Source organism: Cydia splendana, chromosome 25, assembly GCF_910591565.1.
Source record: "Cydia splendana chromosome 25, ilCydSple1.2, whole genome shotgun sequence".
Lineage (NCBI taxonomy): Eukaryota > Metazoa > Arthropoda > Insecta > Lepidoptera > Tortricidae > Cydia > Cydia splendana.
The window spans coordinates 6527952-6547805 of record NC_085984.1 but is presented as its reverse complement, the minus strand read 5'-3'; the positions used below and the strand labels follow the sequence as shown (position 1 = coordinate 6547805).

The 19854-nt window shown below is 41.3% G+C and overlaps 1 protein-coding gene across 1 annotated transcript in view; it reads left to right on the top strand.

Moving 5' to 3' along the window:
• The first annotated feature begins 6318 nt into the window (after window positions 1–6318).
• The window catches only part of LOC134802858 (diacylglycerol kinase 1), a 227034-nt gene continuing 213498 nt past the window's right edge, over window positions 6319–19854 (top strand). The window contains exon 1 of the mRNA XM_063775594.1: window positions 6319–6967. The gene's annotated coding sequence lies outside the window, so the exon portion shown is untranslated. The remainder of the gene's footprint in view (window positions 6968–19854) is intronic.

The following is a 19854-nucleotide window of genomic DNA, read 5'->3' as shown; positions in this document are numbered from 1 at the left end:
GATTGTATGGCAGCGGCTTAGTTCGTTTGACTTAGGGTAGTATTCCATCTGTCCAATTTCTTGGTCCAATGTGCATTGCGTCTCACTCTTTCACTAAGCATAATGTGAGACGCAAATACACATTACAGACAGGTTGGAATACCACCCTTAAGCCAATGCTCTCTAAGCTTAGTGAACAACATAGTAAGGTAAACTATTTAACCCAGTTTGCATACAAAATTCCACGTTTAACCATCTAACCGTGTTTATCTTTGCTGCAGGCGGATCTAACACATACCTAACCCCTTGCATACAATATAACTATGTGGCATAGATTACTATAAACTGACTCCGCATTATAATGCTTCATTTACAACACGCTTGCCGAGACTTGGCAAACGTGTACAAGCTCCAAGCCTGAATGCCATTTCGGGTCCTATCACACTGGCGATTTGCGAGCGAGTTCGCCGCGAGCGTGCGACGAGTTCGCGGCGTACCTACTAAGATACTGGGATTCTTTGACAATACGTTGCGCGCTCGCCGCGAACTCATTGCGCTCGCAAATCGCCAGTGTGATAGTTTCATCAGGATTAATATTTTTTATTTATTTAGAAATGTAGCATTTATCTAAGTAATAAATTTTTATTTTTATTTTTTTTTATTGCTGTCGCAACGCAAGAGCGCTGGTGGCCTAGCGGTAAGAGCGTGCGACTTTCAATCCGGAGGTCGCGGGTTCAAACCCCGGCTCGTACCAATGTGATTTTCGGAATTTATGTACGAAATATCATTTGATATTTACCAGTTTCATTTCGGTGACGGAAAACATCGTGAGGAAACCGGACTAATCCCAATATGGCCAAGTTTCCCCTATGGGTTGGAAGGTCAGATGGTAATCGCTTTCGTAAAAATTAGTGCCTACGTCAAATCATGGGATTAGTCGCAAGCGGACCCCAGGCTCCCATGAGCCGTGGCAAAAATGCCGGGATAACGGGAGGAAGAAGAGAGTATTTTTAAGTCCTCTCCATTATACTCACCATAAATTGTGTGCTGTCTTTTCGTCGATTATACTCCATTATTTTGATTCACTCACTCTTCCCATTCACTTCCGCTTCTCGTTCGTTCAACATTAGCCTGCCCGTATAATTGCACAATATATTTATTTGGCACAGTACAACAACTATCCTGAATCAAAATCATCGGTAATATGCAATAATAAAAACAGCTTAAGTGCAAGAGAAAAGGCCAAATACAGAGATTAAATTGTACAAGTTCTTATCGGCCGGTAATATAATATTACCTAATATTACCTATAATGCATAATAAAGTCTGTATGGGTAATACAAATACCTATTCAAGTTCCTACTATGTATTTGTCTTTTGTTACCCAAAAGTTCAGAGTATTTTAGATGACATAATTTGTTTAAATCCAGAAAAGTTCTAGTCATCTTTACTTCCCGGAACAAGATGATACATTGTCTTAGCCCATAGATCAAAATCTTATCTGAAATACGAATGAATTAAAATACCAAAACTTCCGCGAGACACAGACATATGAAATATATTACGAACGGGTCACTCACGTATTTAAGTCGATAAACGCTCTACATGTTTCACTCCGTACCGAGAAATATCATCAGGAGCTTGCGTTGAAGGTGACGGACCGGCGCAGAACATGGCGAGCATTTTTCGACTTAAAATACGTGAGTGATCCGTTCTTGCTATATTTAATATGAATTAAAATACTGTAAATTATCTTATAATTCTGATAATTTAATTACATCCCGCCTCTAGAGTGTTTTTAATTCATTTAAAAGAGGAGAGCTCTTTATCTCGGGTGTTATCATACACATATACACATATGTGTATATAATACTGTACGGAATTCTTCTAGTCCGACAAGAAATTGTAGAAAATTATCGAGTGCGCCACTTCCTACGTAACTGTCACATTTTTGACGTAAAATGCTTAAACATGGCAACAATTTATTAATGGGGATTTTTTAGTTCCATTTTATTTAACCCTTCACCAGGCTGACATTTCATAAATGACAATCGAATGTCAGACTTACTCATCGAAAATAGAACACAAATGTCTGAAGTGCCGTATGTGGGAAATATATATCCCTTAGCCTGGTAAAGGGTTAATTTCTACTATTTTATGCCGCACTGTCAGCTGTCATTTGCGCGTTCCGCATTCTGATTATAATAACAGGACATGAATTAGATCTGGATCTGATCTATCAGTGTCAAAAGTGATGTTTTTATTTGAAGTCATTTCAGTTTGAATAGTATCAGCTCTTTTCCAAAATGATGATGATGTGGTAGTTCTTTTTAGGGTTCCGTACCCAAAGGGTAAAAACGGGACGCTATTACTAAGACTCCACTGTCCATCTGTCTGTCTGTCTGTTACCAGGATGTATCTGATGAACCGTGATGGCTGGACAGTTGATATTTTCACAGATTGTGATATGTATTTCTAGAGATATGTATTGTAGATATGTATTTCTGTTGCCGCTAGAACAACAAATACTAAAAACAGAATAAAATAAATATTTAAGAGGGGCTACCATACAACAAACGTGATTTTTGATTCGTGATAATGGTACGGAACCCTTCGTGCGCGAGTCCAACTCTCACTTGGCCGGTTTTTTAATGTTTATTTTATAGTTATCTATCCATATATTAGGCAAGTAGGATGACAAAAAAACTGCCTCTTCACCCAAATTTTCAGCGGCCAGCTGTGAAATTAACGCCAAAATTTAAATTAGATTTGCAAAGATTAACATACCGCATACTCCATCATGATGGCTTGATAATTGGCTCCCTAGAGAGTCGTTAGGGCCGCTCGGCGAGCGCGGGCGAATTGAGCGCTCTGCTGATCCCACAGTTTCTTAAAATTTATGAAATGAAATGAAATTTTTTATTTCAGGCAACTAATGGGTTGGCTTAAAGTAATGAGAATTTTCGTTTTCGAAAATATAAAAAAAAAGACATTAGCTATGGGTTTTCGAAATTTTACAATGACAAACAAGAGCATATTTTAAATTACAAGAAAACATTATACATATATACAATAACGTCTCCCACATCCGATTTCTCATAACTGTGTTCAAACCCTCTGCGTCATGCTTTGGACAACGTTTTATTCACATTCCATAACTGTTTTATTGCCGTTAATTTTAATTATTTCGGCATATTAGCTTGTTATCTATATCATGCCATCATTCACAATTGCTAGCTGACTAAAAATTTTCATGAAATCTGCAACTGATTGATATTTAGAGAAAATTGTTTATGTATCATATTTTGGTAAAATGTATGCAATGACGTTTTTAACTGGTTTTAGGCTCTCGCGGAAAAACGACTAAACGTTTCCAACCCTAGAATATCCCCAAGACTTAAATCAATCGAAGAATTTTGGCAAATATTATATACCCTGATATGTATATTGCGATAGTAGGCAAAAATATTATAGAATAAAATAAATTTTACCGTGTAAACGTACAAAACGATCAGTCAGAGAGTACTTGGTAGTTTGTCCAAAGTGAAAAACAAACGGTCAGAAGCATGTTACGTAAACTAACACAAGGGAGGCCAATTACTTCATTCTTGAATTTGGTTCTAATGTTGGATATTGCATAGTTCTTCAATATAACATCCAGAAATCCATGGCCATTGTCTTTTTGTTTTTATGTCCGAAAACAAAAATTCTCATTACTTTAAGCCAACCCGTTAATGTCTCATACATAAACACATGCGGCTGTGTCAGGGAGCCGGCCGCTGAACCGCCGAAACTTGACAGCCTTCGGCCAAAACTCCTCCTTGGTGAAGGTCGCTAGATGTTCAGTCGGAACACACGGAACGCTCACCACAAACGAATTAAAATTTGCATTGTATCGAGATTCCAACTTCGCGACCTTCAGGATGAATCCGATGATTTATGGTGTTTATGGACTTTTATCATCATCTTCCTCGCGTTGTCCCGGCATTTTGCCACGGCTCCTGGGAGCCTGGGGTCCGCTTGGCAACTGATCCCAAGGATTGGCGTAGGCACTAGCTTTTACGAAAGCGACTGCCATCTGACCTTCCATCAAGCTTCCAACCCAGAGGGTAAACTGGCTATCTGGTAAATATCAATACGGAGGTCGGGTTCAAGCCTCGGCTCCGGTTCGTACCAATGAGTTTTTCTAAACTTATGTACGAAATATCATTTGATATTTACCAGTCGCTTTTCGGTTAAGGAAAACATCGTGAGGAAACCGGACTAATCCCAATAAGGCCAAGTTTGCCCTCTGGGTTGGAAGGTCAGATGGCAGTCGCTTTCGTAAAAACTAGTACCTACGTCAATTCCTGTGGGATTAGTTGTTAAGCTGACCCCAGGCTCCCATGAGCCGTGGCAAAATGCCGGGATAACGCGAGTAAGAAGAAGATGTGATTAAAGTGTATGTTTCTAAACTCGTTTTCGAAATCGCACTTTTGTTTCCAGTTTAAACCCTTCAGAGCATTTACGATAGCCCTGCTCAATAGACTCCTAACAATGTAGTCGTAAATCGCAACTGCCGCAAACGCCGTCCATCTTTAAACTGCCATTAACCCAAAAACAACCATATGGCCCCTAATATAACCGACACACAACTTACTGTAAACTGTGAACAAACGAAGCATTTAAAAAGTAACTAGCGACCCGCCCCGGCTTCGCACGGGGTCGCAAAACCTTTACAAATTATACACCTAAACCTTCCTCAAGAATCACTCTATTGATAGGTGAATACAGCATGAATATCCGTTCAGTAGTTTTTGAGTTTATCGCTAACATACAATATAGAGTCTTCTTCCTCGCGTTATCCCGGCATTTTGCCACGGCTCATGGGAGCCTGGGGTCCGCTTGACAACTAATCCCAAGAATTGACGTAGGCACTAGTTTTTACGAAAGCGACTGCCATCTGCCCTTCCAACCCAGAGGGGAAACTAGGCCTTATTGGGATTAGTCCGGTTTCCTCACGATGATTTCCTTCACCGAAAAGCGACTGGTAAATACAATATAGAGTCTGTCCGGAAAGAGAATTGGGCCCCATACATTCCACGACTCTTCTCTTTCCGCACACACTCTACACCCTCTACAGTTCTACACACAAACAGACAGACGCGACGGGGGACTTTGTTTTATAAGGTGTAAACGAAACAATCTGTCAGAATTACATTTTCACATCACCTAATCAGAAAATGGATTTTTCTTCCCTGCTAGGAGGGATCCAAGTGGCACTTTTCTGTTCAAGGACATTTCATTGCCAGTACAAAATATAGATATAATTAACTATGAACATCGTATGTATAGCCTGGCAAAAAAGAGTAGAAATTAAAAAGTGGCAACACTGTAGTGTCAACACTGAGATTTTTTTATTTTCCTCATAGTTGATGTGAAAAGCAGTATGTGTCACACGGTATCAAAATTATTTCGTCTTGGGCGTTAACTCTTGAATCCCTCATTACGCTCAGGATTCTACTTTAGAATCCCTCACTACGTTCTGGATTCTATTGTAGAATCCATCGCTTCATTCAGGATTCAATGCACGCCCTTGACGAAAATATATCATTTTGATCCCTTGTGACACAAACTACTATTTATCTACAAACGTCGTAAACTCTCTATGATGCGTTCAAAAACCGCAAATTACGGCCAGCAATAAGATAAACTGTTTTTGTTCAGAAGAAAGTTCTTATTTGTAAAAAAAAAATGTTATTGCGTAATAATAAAGTCGATTTCGATTTAATAATGACATTAAAATTTCTAACATCTCTTAATTTTTAATACCACGTCGGTGGTAAACGAGCATGCGGCCCGCCTGATGGTAAGCAGTCACCGTAGCCTATGAACGCCTGCGGTTCCAGAGGTCTTAGATGCGCATTACCCACCCTTTAAAAACCTGTACTTCTTTTTTGAAGAACCCCCATACTGTAGAACCTCTCGGGAAAACCTCGTCAGGGAGCTGGCCACGTAGCTAACATGCCAATCGCTTACGCTCCGTAGCGATGGAAACGCAACTATCACTGTCGCACTAATATGGAGGATTGATAGAGAGACACAAAGCGTTTCGTTGTCGTAGCGATAGCGATTGTCACCTTGGCTAGGCCGGCTGACTCCACAACGGGAGCGTTTTTAAAATGTGTGGATTTTTAACCTCATTACCATAAACGAATCGTAATTGTTTTAACCTTGATAGTCACTAAAACTACGAGAATATAGCAAGATTCAGCCCAAGCCGACTACAAAAACTGATTCAACTAATTACAACACATACAAATCAATAATAATAAATCAACAACAAAAATATATGAAGTTAAATTAATTAAAAGCGTGTAAAAATGATTTCTAATACGTTGAAAACCGGCCTTCGCCTCCCGCCTAAATTAATGTCAATCGCTATCAATAAAAAAAAAGTTTCAAATAACGCGCGTTCCAATTCACGCGAGCCCATTTTTTCGGCAAATTCCTTCTTACTTTTATAAGTACGAAGGATAATTAATCTGAGCGGGATCAATGTATTAATGATGCATAAGCGAGAGAAGGACAGGGATATTGTGTACTTTCTTTTATAGATTTGCTGAAAGCGTTACGATAGGGCTCTGTATTTCAGTGCCGGTTGGTCAGTCGTGGAGAGAGGATGTCGAATTTTCCCGTTGGCTGAAATTTTCCGCATCTCCTCATGCGATTACCCATTTAAATATTATTAATGGCCTTCTAAAGGCATAATAGTCTTTTAATTAAGTAAATTTTAAAATTTAAGAGTTATTGTGTAAATATGTGTGTAAGTGACTTACCTAATAATAAAACATTAAATCTGCCGAACGCTTGATTTGTAGTACGATCCGTGCGTGTTTGCGTTTTCTTAGCGGCATCGTTATATTTCCTTTGCTTTGGTGTGAGAATTAAGAAAAAAAGTGCAATGTGAGTGACAGTTTCGTGAATTCGAATTTGGAATTCGGAATCGGTACGTATACTTTTGACTGTTTGTTTTTTTTTCAGATAAATAGTGTTGTGCTCGTTCAACTGGATATTTTTAGTTTGTTTAACGTAGGTTATTTTCATTGTTTGGTGGAGATAACGTGTGCTCGCATCTGTTCCAGCGTGAGGTGTTATTTATTTTGATTATGAAATTAGAATAGTTACACTTACTTATTTTATTGATTCGTTAAAACCCTGTTATTTAGACTGAATTTCTTTTTAGATTTCCGTACCTCAAAAGAAAAAAACGGAATCCTTATAGGATCACTCGTGCGTCTGTCTCTCTGTCTGTCCCCCCCCCCCCCTTTTTATCTCCGAAACTACTGACTGGGTCTAATATTTTGAAAAAAAATACACAAAATTGTTCTTTACCTATAGATGACAGGAAAACCTATTAGAAATGTGCAGTCAGCGTGAGTCGGACTTAATTACTTAGTTTTGATCCGACCCGTACGGGTTTTAAAGATAAAATTTATTCACGTTCCGCATAAAAAAATATATTGTTAAAAATTGAATAATACGGAGCCCTTGGAACGCGAGGCCGACTCGCACTTGACCGGTTTTTTTATTTTATTAATTAGTAATGATTATGAGAAGGTTCTGTTTGTAATTTGATTGAAATTAATACAAATTAAGCAAAAAATCTTTACGAATGCCTTTTCAAGTCTTTTGTCTCCTTACGCATCTTGAACGTGGCATAAATTAGTGCCCACACCATGATTTAAATCATGTCTTCTTAAGACCTTGTTTTGTGCTCTTGTAGGTATCTACCTACTCATACTAATTGTCAATCATCATCATCTTCCTCGCGTTGTCCCGGCATTTAGCCAGCGCTCATGGGAGCCTGGGGTCCGCTTGACAACTAATCCCGAGAATTTAGTTTTTACGAAGAAGTTAAGCACTAGTTTTTACGAAAGCGTCTGCCATCTGACCTTCCAACCCTGAGGGTAAACTAGGTCCTGGGATTAGTCCAGTTTCCTCACGGTGTATTCCTTCACCGAAAAGCGACTGGTAAATATCATATGATTCCACACATTATTGAATTTTCGATCGGCGTTTTCTGTCAATTATTGTCAGCTTGGCTAGCCCCCCTATGCCACTACTCACCCTGTCAGAGTAGTGTCACAGTGACAATACTTAACATGAGAATGAATTGGCACATGAATCAAATTCCTTGACTGTAACGTGCAGAAATAAGATCCACTTGAAAGCGCGTTCTTGTGTCATTTTGCGAGACCCATATCACCCGGCGCCATTTAGTCGGGTCCAAGGGCCTATCCCTTGGGGGGGGGCTACCTACATATATATAAATACTTATTGGGCTTTATAGCCCTTTGACTTTGCTAATCTAAAGTCACCAGAATACAGATGTACTTAGTGCATAATTAATTTCCATAGTTTTTTCATATCACGGAAACGTACGAACGTGTTTTGCTATTTCAATCAGTGACAAATACGAACGTTTCCGAGAAAATACGATGGAAAACAATCATGCACTATATCTGTACCCTGATTGGATGGGTGCAATTTAGTATGACGTTCAAAAAGTGCGAGGACAAGGTGAAACTTACTACATATAAAATCGATGTCGATAAAATTGTGACTTAAGACCATTGACGTATATATATCTAAGGACTGGCCTTACGGGCAATAAAAATGGTAGTTCAGCGGTGTCACTCACGAATTCCAGCCAATCGTGCAGTCTAACGCAACTAGTTGCGACCAATACTTAGCGCGCGTAATGCGACCTCATCAACCAATCGCGCGCGTGATGCGACCTCATCAACTAATCGCGTTGTAGCGGTGTCACACCGCTGTACTGGCCCCTGTCATGCCTCATTATTATTGCCCGTAATGCCAGTCCCTATCCATGTCAATGCTTAAGACATTACCGTCAAATGGGGTAATTAAGGACAGAGGAGCATCTTAAGCTTATAATATTTGCGTTTATATAAAAAAACCGGGCAAGTGCGAGTCGGACTCGCGCACGAAGGGTTCCGTACCATAATGCAAAAAAAAACGAAAAAAAAGCAAAAAAAAACGGTCACCCATCCAAGTACTGACCACTCCCGACGTTGCTTAACTTTGGTCAAAAATCACGTTTGTTGTATGGGAGCCCCATTTAAATCTTTATTTTATTCTGTTTTTAGTATTTGTTGTTATAGCGGCAACAGAAATACATCATCTGTGAAAATTTCAACTGTCTAGCTATCACGATTCGTGAGATACAGCCTGGTGACAGACGGACGGACGGACGGACGGACGGACGGACGGACGGACGGACGGACGGACGGACAGCGAAGTCTTAGTAATAGGGTCCCGTTTTACCCTTTGGGTACGGAACCCTAAAAAGTGCTTAAGTGCCAGTAGGCGGGGCATGTCGTAGATCTCACGGTTGCTAGGGCGGAAAGATTCTTGAGTGCTCACGCAAGGCGTGGGCAGGCCCAATACAAGTGTTAGCCTTTGACATATATTTAAGGAAGAGCCTTACGGGTACTATAGTTCGTTTTTTTTAGCATTATAAATAAGGTAAACAATCTTGATGTGTCTTTTAATTGAAAACCACAATTTAATAATAAGTTACGGCAAATATGTAACAATTATGAATCTAATACGATCATATATTCTTCTGCTTTCATAAGTAATAGTTAATGATTTTTAAAAAGCGTTTTTCAATTAAAAGACATGTCAAGATCGCTAACCTTCTTTCAAGTTCTTTCTAATGCTAAAAAAAACGAACTATAAAGGGGCCCACTGATTAACAGTCCGCCGGACGGAATCGGCCTGTCAGTTAGAACAAAATTTTGACAGTTCCGAACAACTGACAGGCCGAAGTAACACTAGATATGTTCTAGATAAAATATATAGTTTGTTTACCATTTCATATCAAGGACATCTGTCTCACAACAAACAGTTGAATAACTGTGAAGTATGTAACATACATTAAAAGATAACCTTTTGCCGATATGTCACATATCATATGTGATGCAAATACCTACCGATGTACGATAAAATGACTCAGTGTTCTACCTATAGGCACAGAATATATAATAGTACTAGGTACAGAAGGTTCACTCTCTAACATAACGCGTCTATTACGACAGATATGACCGCCAGGTGGCGCAAGCGCGAGCAGGCGTCCGGTCCGTAGCGGTGCGCGGCAACTACTACTGCTAGACACCAAAATTGGTGTGCGCCGCATGTACTTGTAGCGACGCGACGAAATCGCGGAGTGAGTCACGCCTGCTATAGGCGCGCGCAACTATAGGGGGCAGCATAGGAGCCGTATGATTTTTGGCGCGGGCGTAAATGTGTCGTTTATGCTTCCGATGTAGCTAGGGCATGCAATATCAGTCTCGGGAAAGGTTTCAAATTTCCCGGGATCGGGTCAGGACCAGTTCCGAGAAATCCCGGGAAATCGGGAAATTTCGGGAAAATTTAAAAAGTATTTATTTTGATTGAAATGATTATAATCAAATGATTAATTAACATTTCTATTCGTTTTTGACATTGGAAATGTCTTTTCGTTCGCTCCAGTATACGGTCCGATTTCACGAAAAAGTGCGATCCCCTTATATCTCGGAAAGTTGTGAAGATATGATATTAAAAAATAGGCTCAAAAGACGCATAATCACGAGAGCTGTAAGGTGCAAAAATAATTATTCGAGAATGTCAAAAACAAAAAAAGTTATGGTCGAAATAGTGAAAATAAAATTCAATTTTTTCCGAATTTTTGATTTTGGTGCTCGATAATTTGGAAACGAAGAATGATACCAAAAATTTGAGAAAAACGGCTCTGGACAATTTAGTCAGCTACAATTTGAGCCTAAAACAAAGACGATCGGGTTAAGGGTTTGCCCTGTAGCCTAACCTTAAAATAGTCAAAAAGTCAGAACGACATTTTTCACAGGACATTTATGACTTCATGTTTCGCAGAGTTCGTTATCGGTGTTTGTTGTAAATTATCGGGATTATGACGGCAGAATAACACTTGCACTGCGTGGGCTTTCAAAAAAGAGGGAGAGGGAGAGGGAGAGGGAGAGGGAGAGGGGGAGGGGGGAGGGGGAGGGGGAGGGGGAGGGTAGGGGGGAGGGAGAGGGAGAGGGAGAGGGAGAGGGAGAGGGAGAGGGAGAGGGAGAGGGAGAGGGAGAGGGAGAGGGAGAGGGAGAGGGAGAGGGAGAGGGAGAGGGAGAGGGAGAGGGAGAGGGAGAGGGAGAGGGAGAGGGAGAGGGAGAGGGAGAGGGAGAGGGAGAGGGAGAGGGAGAGGGAGAGGGAGAGGGAGAGGGAGAGGGAGAGGGAGAGGGAGAGGGAGAGGGAGAGGGAGAGGGAGAGGGAGAGGGAGAGGGAGAGGGAGAGGGAGAGGGAGAGGGAGAGGGAGAGGGAGAGGGAGAGGGAGAGGGAGAGGGAGAGGGAGAGGGAGAGGGAGAGGGAGAGGGAGGAGAGGGAGAGGGAGAGGGAGAGGGAGAGGGAGAGGGAGAGGGAGAGGGAGAGGGAGAGGGAGAGGGAGAGGGAGAGGGAGAGGGAGAGGGAGAGGGAGAGGGAGAGGGAGAGGGAGAGGGAGAGGGAGAGGGAGAGGGAGAGGGAGAGGGAGAGGGAGAGGGAGAGGGAGAGGGAGAGGGAGAGGGAGAGGGAGAGGGAGAGGGAGAGGGAGAGGGAGAGGGAGAGGGAGAGGGAGAGGGAGAGGGAGAGGGAGAGGGAGAGGGAGAGGGAGAGGGAGAGGGAGAGGGAGAGGGAGAGGGAGAGGGAGAGGGAGAGGGAGAGGGAGAGGGAGAGGGAGAGGGAGAGGGAGAGGGAGAGGGAGAGGGAGAGGGAGAGGGAGAGGGAGAGGGAGAGGGAGAGGGAGAGGGAGAGGGGAGAGGGAGAGGGAGAGGGAGAGGGAGAGGGAGAGGGAGAGGGAGAGGGAGAGGGAGAGGGAGAGGGAGAGGGAGAGGGAGAGGGAGAGGGAGAAACACAAAATAAATAAAAACCCTGGTACACCTAGCAGAACTCAGGTTTGGTGCAACATAGGCACACGCTGTTTTGGACACCCGATTCGTCATGAAGAGCACATGGTAGAGCATTACCCAAGATAGCGGATGCTGAACCCTGGTAGTACCTATTGGAACTCAGGTTTGGTGCAACATAGACAAACGCTCTTATGGTCATCTCTCGTCGCGTCGTTTCATATCTTGCAGCAAATGGGCCGCTGCCGATCACCACTTCTCGAGTTGACTACGGATTTGCCGTGTAATAATTTTCTTGTACTTTGAACATTAATATATCCCTGCTTATTAATCGAAAAATGAAATATGTACCTATACTTATGCGCCACGGCGACAATTATTCAAACTTGGATACGCGTGTGGAAATTTTGCAATTTGTTTGTTCACATGCGTTATGTCCAGGATACTTGTGTTAGTCTAAGAATAAAATAATTATCATTCAACGTTGTAGTTTTATTTTGTAACTTTTTCCTTATCCAGACTTTCTCGTCGCTCAGCTACAATATTTTTTCGAATTCCGTAGATTCATTTCCAATGTGCTCGATAGTCGTGTGAGGCACGAAATCTGTGAATTTTTAAACTAAACCAAATTTAACGGTTGATATTTCAATTAAAAAATACCTATCTATATCATCATTGGCCACAGGATCTTTGCAGATGATAGTTGCAGCGACTAAAGAAGGTATTTTGAGGAGGTAGCCTACAGCCTACATCGACTGCGATGACTGTATAGACCAATGGCCAATTGGCATTTCTTGCCGCATCGATCACAGACGTGTCTTGACTCCTGGGGTGGTCCAGCAGCTCTGCGATTTGGTTTCTGCTTAAGTTGGTCCAACCACAGCTCGTCATGCTTTGCCATGCCTTCCCGCAGGTTACGACGCCACTCCGGTCTCATCTCCGCGCGTTCCTCCCAACAGTTAGCTGGAATGCCGAAGCCATTCATGTCGCGTTTACAGGAATCCTTGAAACGGAGTACGGGTCGACCAACCGGTCTCTTAGCTTCGGCAATCTGTCCGAGCATGACTTCACATGGCAATCTATCAGGGTCCATTCTATGAACGTGTTCCAGCCAACGGAGTCGTCTCTGTTTCAGCATAGCCGTTATGCTGTTGCATATGGTCTTTGAAAGAACAGCTTCATTAGTTACCTACCCGATCCTTCCAGGTTACTCCTAATATGGTTCGGAGACAACGCATGAAATGCGTTTAGACGACGCTCTTGCTTGGAGTAGGTGGTCCACGTTTCTGAAGCGGATCCGAGGTAACAGAAATTATCGACAGATTGAAGCGTTACTTGATCGAGGGTGATTGCTGGTGGTAAACCATTATAACAGTTTTCTTGCTCACGCTCATTGAAAAAGATTGGCATGCATGGCTAAACCTGTTAATCAGGTCTTGCAGTTCTTTTTCTGAGTTGGCGACAAGTGCAGCATCATCAGCATACAGCAGTTCCCGGGCTAACACATCGTATCGCTTCCTAGTTGATTTTAGGAAGGTAATGGTGACTAGCTTCCCATCCTTTCTTGTATACAAATGCACTCCGACATCCCACTGATCAAAAGCTGCTCTGAGGAGAGCCGAAAAGAAAATTCCAAAGAGCGTTGGTGCCAAAACGCAACCTTGCCTTCAACCTATCTATAATAAATGCCAATATTCAAATTCAGATGTTTCAATGTTTTCTAAGAATCAGCAAATAAGAAATGATTTTAGTTGTTTGTTTTACAAGGAGGGCACATTAATGTGAGGATATAATAAACGACTCAAAAATTGCATCAAATTACTTTGCCACACATATGGTTAAAATGCGAATTCTCATCAGTTTTCGAACAATCGACAGAGTATTCACGAGCTGGGGTGGTAATAAAATATAAATAAAATAAGTATAACTACTCGTATAGATAACGTAATCGATAAATCGACATAGCATAACGTTTATAAATTTCCCGAAATTTCGAGATTTCCCGGGATTTTTATCTCCAGTTCCGGTGCTGAATGAAAGTGCCTATTCCCGGGAATTCTCGGGAAAAATCATTCTCGGGAATTCCCGGGAGCATGCCCTAGATGTAGCCCACAAGATGGCAGAACCTATTATGCACAAGGATACGTACTTAATACCTACCGACGAGAACGGTAGATGGTAGCACTTGCTTTGGCAATGTACATGTGCACATATGTTTCCGATTCGGGTCACAAGATGGCAGACCCTCCAACGTATGTCCGTTTATTTGAGATACATGAGCGTTTTCACATTGTCCAATCCGATATCTAAAGGCCTACCGCGAAAACTTACTTACTGCCGTGGCACAGCGACCCGAAGTGGATCTTGGCCTCTGACACTAAGGAACGCCATGCTTCTCTGTCTAGCGCCGTTTCTGTCCAATCGACGGCACCGAGCTCGTTTAGATCTTTCACGACCTCATCGCTCCAGCGATACCTAGGACGCCCAACCGGTCGTCGACCATCCGGACGGCCTGAGTACGCTCTCCAAACTGCTCGATCTTCACCCATACGGACCACGTGCCCGAGCCATCGGAGTCTTGAGGCTTTCGTTTCTCCTACTATGTTGGGCTCGGCCACCAGATCTTCGATTTCCTGGTTCCTGCGTATCCTCCACTAGCCATCTTCTCCGCGAGTGGGTCCCAGTATCTTCCGGTAGATCCTCCGTTCAGCCACCAGCAGCGCGTATTCCTCTTTTTGTGTTAGGGTCCAGGCTTCGCATCCATACATCAAGATCGGTCTGATTATGGTCTTGTATATACGGAGTTTCGTGTTTCTGGTCATTAGCCTGGACACCAACACTTTGTGAAGAGCAGCTGTGCACCGCAGAGCGTTCTGAATTCGGGTTTGGATCTCCTCTTCCCTCCGATTGCTGTCAGTGACGATACATCCAAGATATTTGAATTTCTCTACACCTTTGTAAGAGGTTTGTCCTATCGTGAGATCTTTCCTACGAATAGAGTTATTTCTAGTTACCGCGAAAAACGAAATTTAATTATTTGCCTCTCTATCGCTCAACGCAAGAGTGATAGCGCGATCACGCACACTACGACAAACATTATGCCTATACATAGGTATACACACGCAAACATTGAAGTCGGTTAACGAAACTCGTTTTTATTATAAGTAATTAGAGTTAGACCAAGAAAATTTATAGCCCACGCAGTGCAAGTGTTATTTTAAACGTCAGACTTCTGTGAAATTATGACGTATAAATAACACTTGCACTGCGTGGGCTATCAAAATCGCTGCAGACTTTTCTTGGTCTAACTAATAAGGCTCAGCGACCCAAAGAGGATCTTGATGGCCTTCGAGACAAGAACACACCGCTTTTCCCGATCCAGCGCCGTTTCCTGCCAATTATGTATGTATGTATGTATGTATGTATAAACTTTTTATGGTACAAAACAAATTGATGGCACAGGATAGGCAGTAGGTACAAAGGCGAACTATCGGCTTGAAGCTAGCTTGTTTTATTATGTCTTGGGCACATTTGGGGCCCTTTTGGAAAGTAAAGAAAGCTAATTAAACTAACATTTTTCTACAATGATCTTCTATTTATTATGGGTAATCAAATATACTGTTACTGTCTGTCCTTCGGGGCCCCCTGAGGATGGGGGCCCTGGGCACGGGCCTCGTGTGCCCTTATGGTAAAGACGGTACTGGCCTAGATGTAATTTACGTACAGTAACCAGGTTAAATACAGCACCATTTTAAGCCTATTAATTGCTTGTTAATTAATGCCATTATTCACACATTGAACTAATTATAACGAAAATTTAATTAAATCGTTATCAGATAATATATGTTTATAAAATGTACTTAATATTTTAGTCCTAGGACATCTCATATGCGGATCAGATACTGTTATTAACAGTATTTTATATTATAAATTATAATTGTGCATCAATTGCATTTTAATTCTAATATAATTTAATTGCAATCTAATCAATATACATTCACTATTTTAATAACAAAACTTCCGTGAGACACAAACATTTCGAGCGTTTTTCGACTTAAAATACGTGAGTGACCCGTTTTTAATATATTTAATATACATTCACTAGTTGAAAGTTACAAAATTTTTACTGATAAAGTTTGATCTGCAACTCTGCACTAACAGTAGGTATACTACTAACATGTTTGTCGACCTCGGCTTCGCCTCGGCTGACAATTACATGTGATCTGACGCTTTCTTATTTACTGGCCCAGGTGTTTATACTATTTTTCTGTTCGACGGAGCCGGAAAGTGGCAACTTAATTCGCAGCGTGTAGAAATTTGACGCTTTCCGGCCAGGGGGCAGAAAAAATGTATTTAAATACTTAGGTTAGATGCGGAATAGTTATTTACGATACAAGTGCGGAAAAGAGGAAATTCGAAACGAGTGGCGATAAATTAAAACCCGATCGAAGGGAGCGTTTTAAATCGAGTTGCGAATTACATATTCGCACGTGTATCGTAAAACGTTTTACACTACAATACATATGGCCCTTTAAACTTTTGACATACGCACGGAAAGTACTCTTTCCCGCCCTAGTACGGGAAAGTAGGACCATATGTTCTGTAAACTAAATAAAAATATTGCTACACCTTAGGAGATTGGCAACCTTTATCCTTTATCTGTCTCTTGAAACTTAAAAGGGTATTTTACCTATACCGTAGGTATGTATCAGAACGAAAGGCCAAGAAAGAGACCCATTAATGTATAGGTCATACTGAGCAACTTTTACTATGGGACCAACCCCGAAAACGCGGAAAAAATATTGGATGCTTCATACATTTTGTTGAAATTTCCTATGGGAGAGTCAATTCTTTTTTTCGCGATTACGGGGTTGGTCCCATAGTAAAAGTTGCTCAGTATGATCTAAACATTAATGGGTTCTTGACCTTTCGTTCTGATACATACTGTATACTCGCAACCCAAATCTAACGTTTCTCGATATTCTGTCAGCTGTCAAAACGGGGAATGTTGCCGTGTTTGACAGATCCATTAACGTCAACGTTACGTATACGTTAACGTTGTTTTGACGAACAGTAACTTAGTAACTAGGTTCCCATATTAGTAGCAGGAGTTGGGATATGTTTCAGAATTTCAGGTAAAACTTTTAGTGTTAGCGGTACATCCCGAAATTCAGTAATATACTGCAAAAGGTGTTAAGGTGGTTCGACTAGGTTACTCAAAACTTAACCCTCGCTAGATGGCGCCACTTTCGCGAAATTTCAGGTTTTATTTTTTTGTGAAATGGTCTTGGTATTTGTATACTTAAAAGTATGAATAGCGTACTCTTTAAGGAAATATTGAACTATTAAAATAAACATTGAATACTTCATTGTGCAAAAACCACCCTTTAAAGTCGACGGAGTGTTGCTGTCACGCTTTTTCCTACTATTACTCACACATGCGAACAGTGTTTCCGTGATCCTTGTAGTAGACAATTTCACACAACGTAAGTATGCTGCAATAGCGTTTCGTATGTTCGTGGAAATACGTGCAAGAGGATTGGGGTTCAAGACTGGTGCGAGTAGATAACACAAAAAGGACAAAAATAAACAAAAAGAAATTATTCTAGTTGTTTATTTTTGTCCTTTTTGTGTTATCTTACCTTTAAACGAGCAATTATTATATATATATTTGGGTGATATCGGAAACGGCTCTAACGATTTCGATGAAATTTGCTGTAAGGGTTTTGATCTCTTAGCTAGGTCTGAAGTCTGATCTGTGAAAAAACGCGCATTTTTGAGTTTTATATGTTTTCTGAGCTTTGGTCGGTCTCCCAGATATTCAATCTCTTCTTCCTCGCGTGGGGTCCGCTTGGCAACTAATCTCAGAATTGGCGTGGGCACTAGTTTTTACGAAAGCGACTGCCCTGACCTTCCAACCCAGAGAGTAAACTAGGCCTTATTGGGATTAGTCCGGTTTCCTCACATTGTTTTCTTTCACCGAAAAGCGACTGGTAAATAGGTATCAAACTTCGAGCAACACGGAAGGGAGGCGGCATTCGCACTATTTCCCCTCTGCCGAGGTACAAGATTAGCGCGTCAATCTAATCTAGCGCGGGTAATAAAACTAGTTGCACTTGGATTTTTCACTAGACCGAGTCCAGACGCGCGCGTGAACACTGCTGCACAAAAATGCCTATTTGCTCGGTTTTTTTGTTATAAAAAGAGGTCGAGGACATCAAATTTACAAAAAGAAAGTGTTACATTTCACATGTAATATTTTTTTTACATATCATACGTTTAATTACATTCAAACACAATTATTATATTTTAGTCTCATGTAATTGTTGGATTTATCGATTTTGCTCGCTCAGTACAAATTGCGGATCGGTCGAGCGACAAATCCGACTTCTCATCTCTCAGAATACAATAACATACTTCAACGAAAATGTGTTAGTGTGCGTGTTGTGACACTTGTCACTCGTCCGTACACAAAAAGAGATCGAGGTTTGCAAGATTTGTCTTTGACGTGTGTCATTTTCTATGTATTTGTGTCGTCATTACAGATTGGATATTGTATGTAAGTGTGTGAGAAGTGCGACTGTGTGCACCTTTTCCCCCCGCGAAAAATGGCAGAAAGATTTGTACGGTGTGATATCGCTTGGGCCCCTCCCTTCCGATGTGTCGGAAGCCGGTGTTGCTCGAAGGTATCAAATGATATTTCGTACAAAGGTTCCGCAAAATCATTGGTACGAGCCGGGGTTAGAACCCACAACCTCCGGATTGCAAATCGCACGCTCTTTCCGCTAGGCCACCAGCGCTTCTTCCAGATATTCAGTATTATCAATAAATTACTTTATCAACGTTTTCTAAAACAATATTCAATACCTGATTTTCACATAATATGATCTTTTTGGGTTCTTCCAACTCAGAATCACTAGCTTATTCTTGTTGAATCCTGATGCTAATATAAAAACTATGTCCCAAATATTTCTATAGAAGTTTTAGTTTCCGCTACGTCACGCAGGCTGGGAAACATTTTTGATACTAAAACCTGACGTGATGGAACCGACATTTTAGGATATCTTTTTATGCTAGGATGGTGAATACTGACGATTCTTGGTAGAATGAGCCCAAGGAAGTCCAGGTTTGTAAGTGTCAGGTATCAGTTTTTTTTAAAGCGCTAATAGTTAGTTCTACAAGTAAAGCAAACCCTTACTCCCCAGCCTCTAATAAAGTAGTAGGTAATTGTAAAATAAAATGAAAACATTTATTTTAATTTTTTTTTTGAATTCAAGTACAGAACATTTTTTCATATTTGTTATCCGTAGTAGTCCCTGTAACCGAAAGAAATATAATATCATTGATTCATGAATCATGATAGGAAAAAATCTCTGATGTAACAGGAAGAAAGATGATGCAACAATATTAGACCGGGAGACAGTGACACATTTTACTGGGTCATTTGTACCAGTATGGCGGTTCGTCAGGGGTCTAAGTACGTAATGAAGGTAAGAAAAATGATGGTCATAGCGCTGGTACCGGCCAATCGCGTGGGCGTTAGTCGAACGTGTGGGATAAAATACGACTGTCGAACGATTTGTTCCACAATAATCCTCGTATTTTTCGATAGTCCATAAAAAAGAAGTAGGCGGTAGCGTAATGCCATACTACTCCGGTGTGACTTACAGCCCGCCATACTGAGGCGAACACATTAATTAAAAAAAAACAATTCAATCATTTGTGCCAAGCTAATTTTTGCACAGGTGATCATCGTCGAGCAGCCATTCATGGACATCACCATGCCATACTTTTCGGATGGTTCCAAATGGCCGCCATACCGCCGCAAGGGAGTTAATTTATTTTGCTGAACGATTTGTACCATCTTGAAATTTTTTTTCAACACTTTCTGGGTGATCATAAATGGAAATCTCATAATGCCATACCTGTA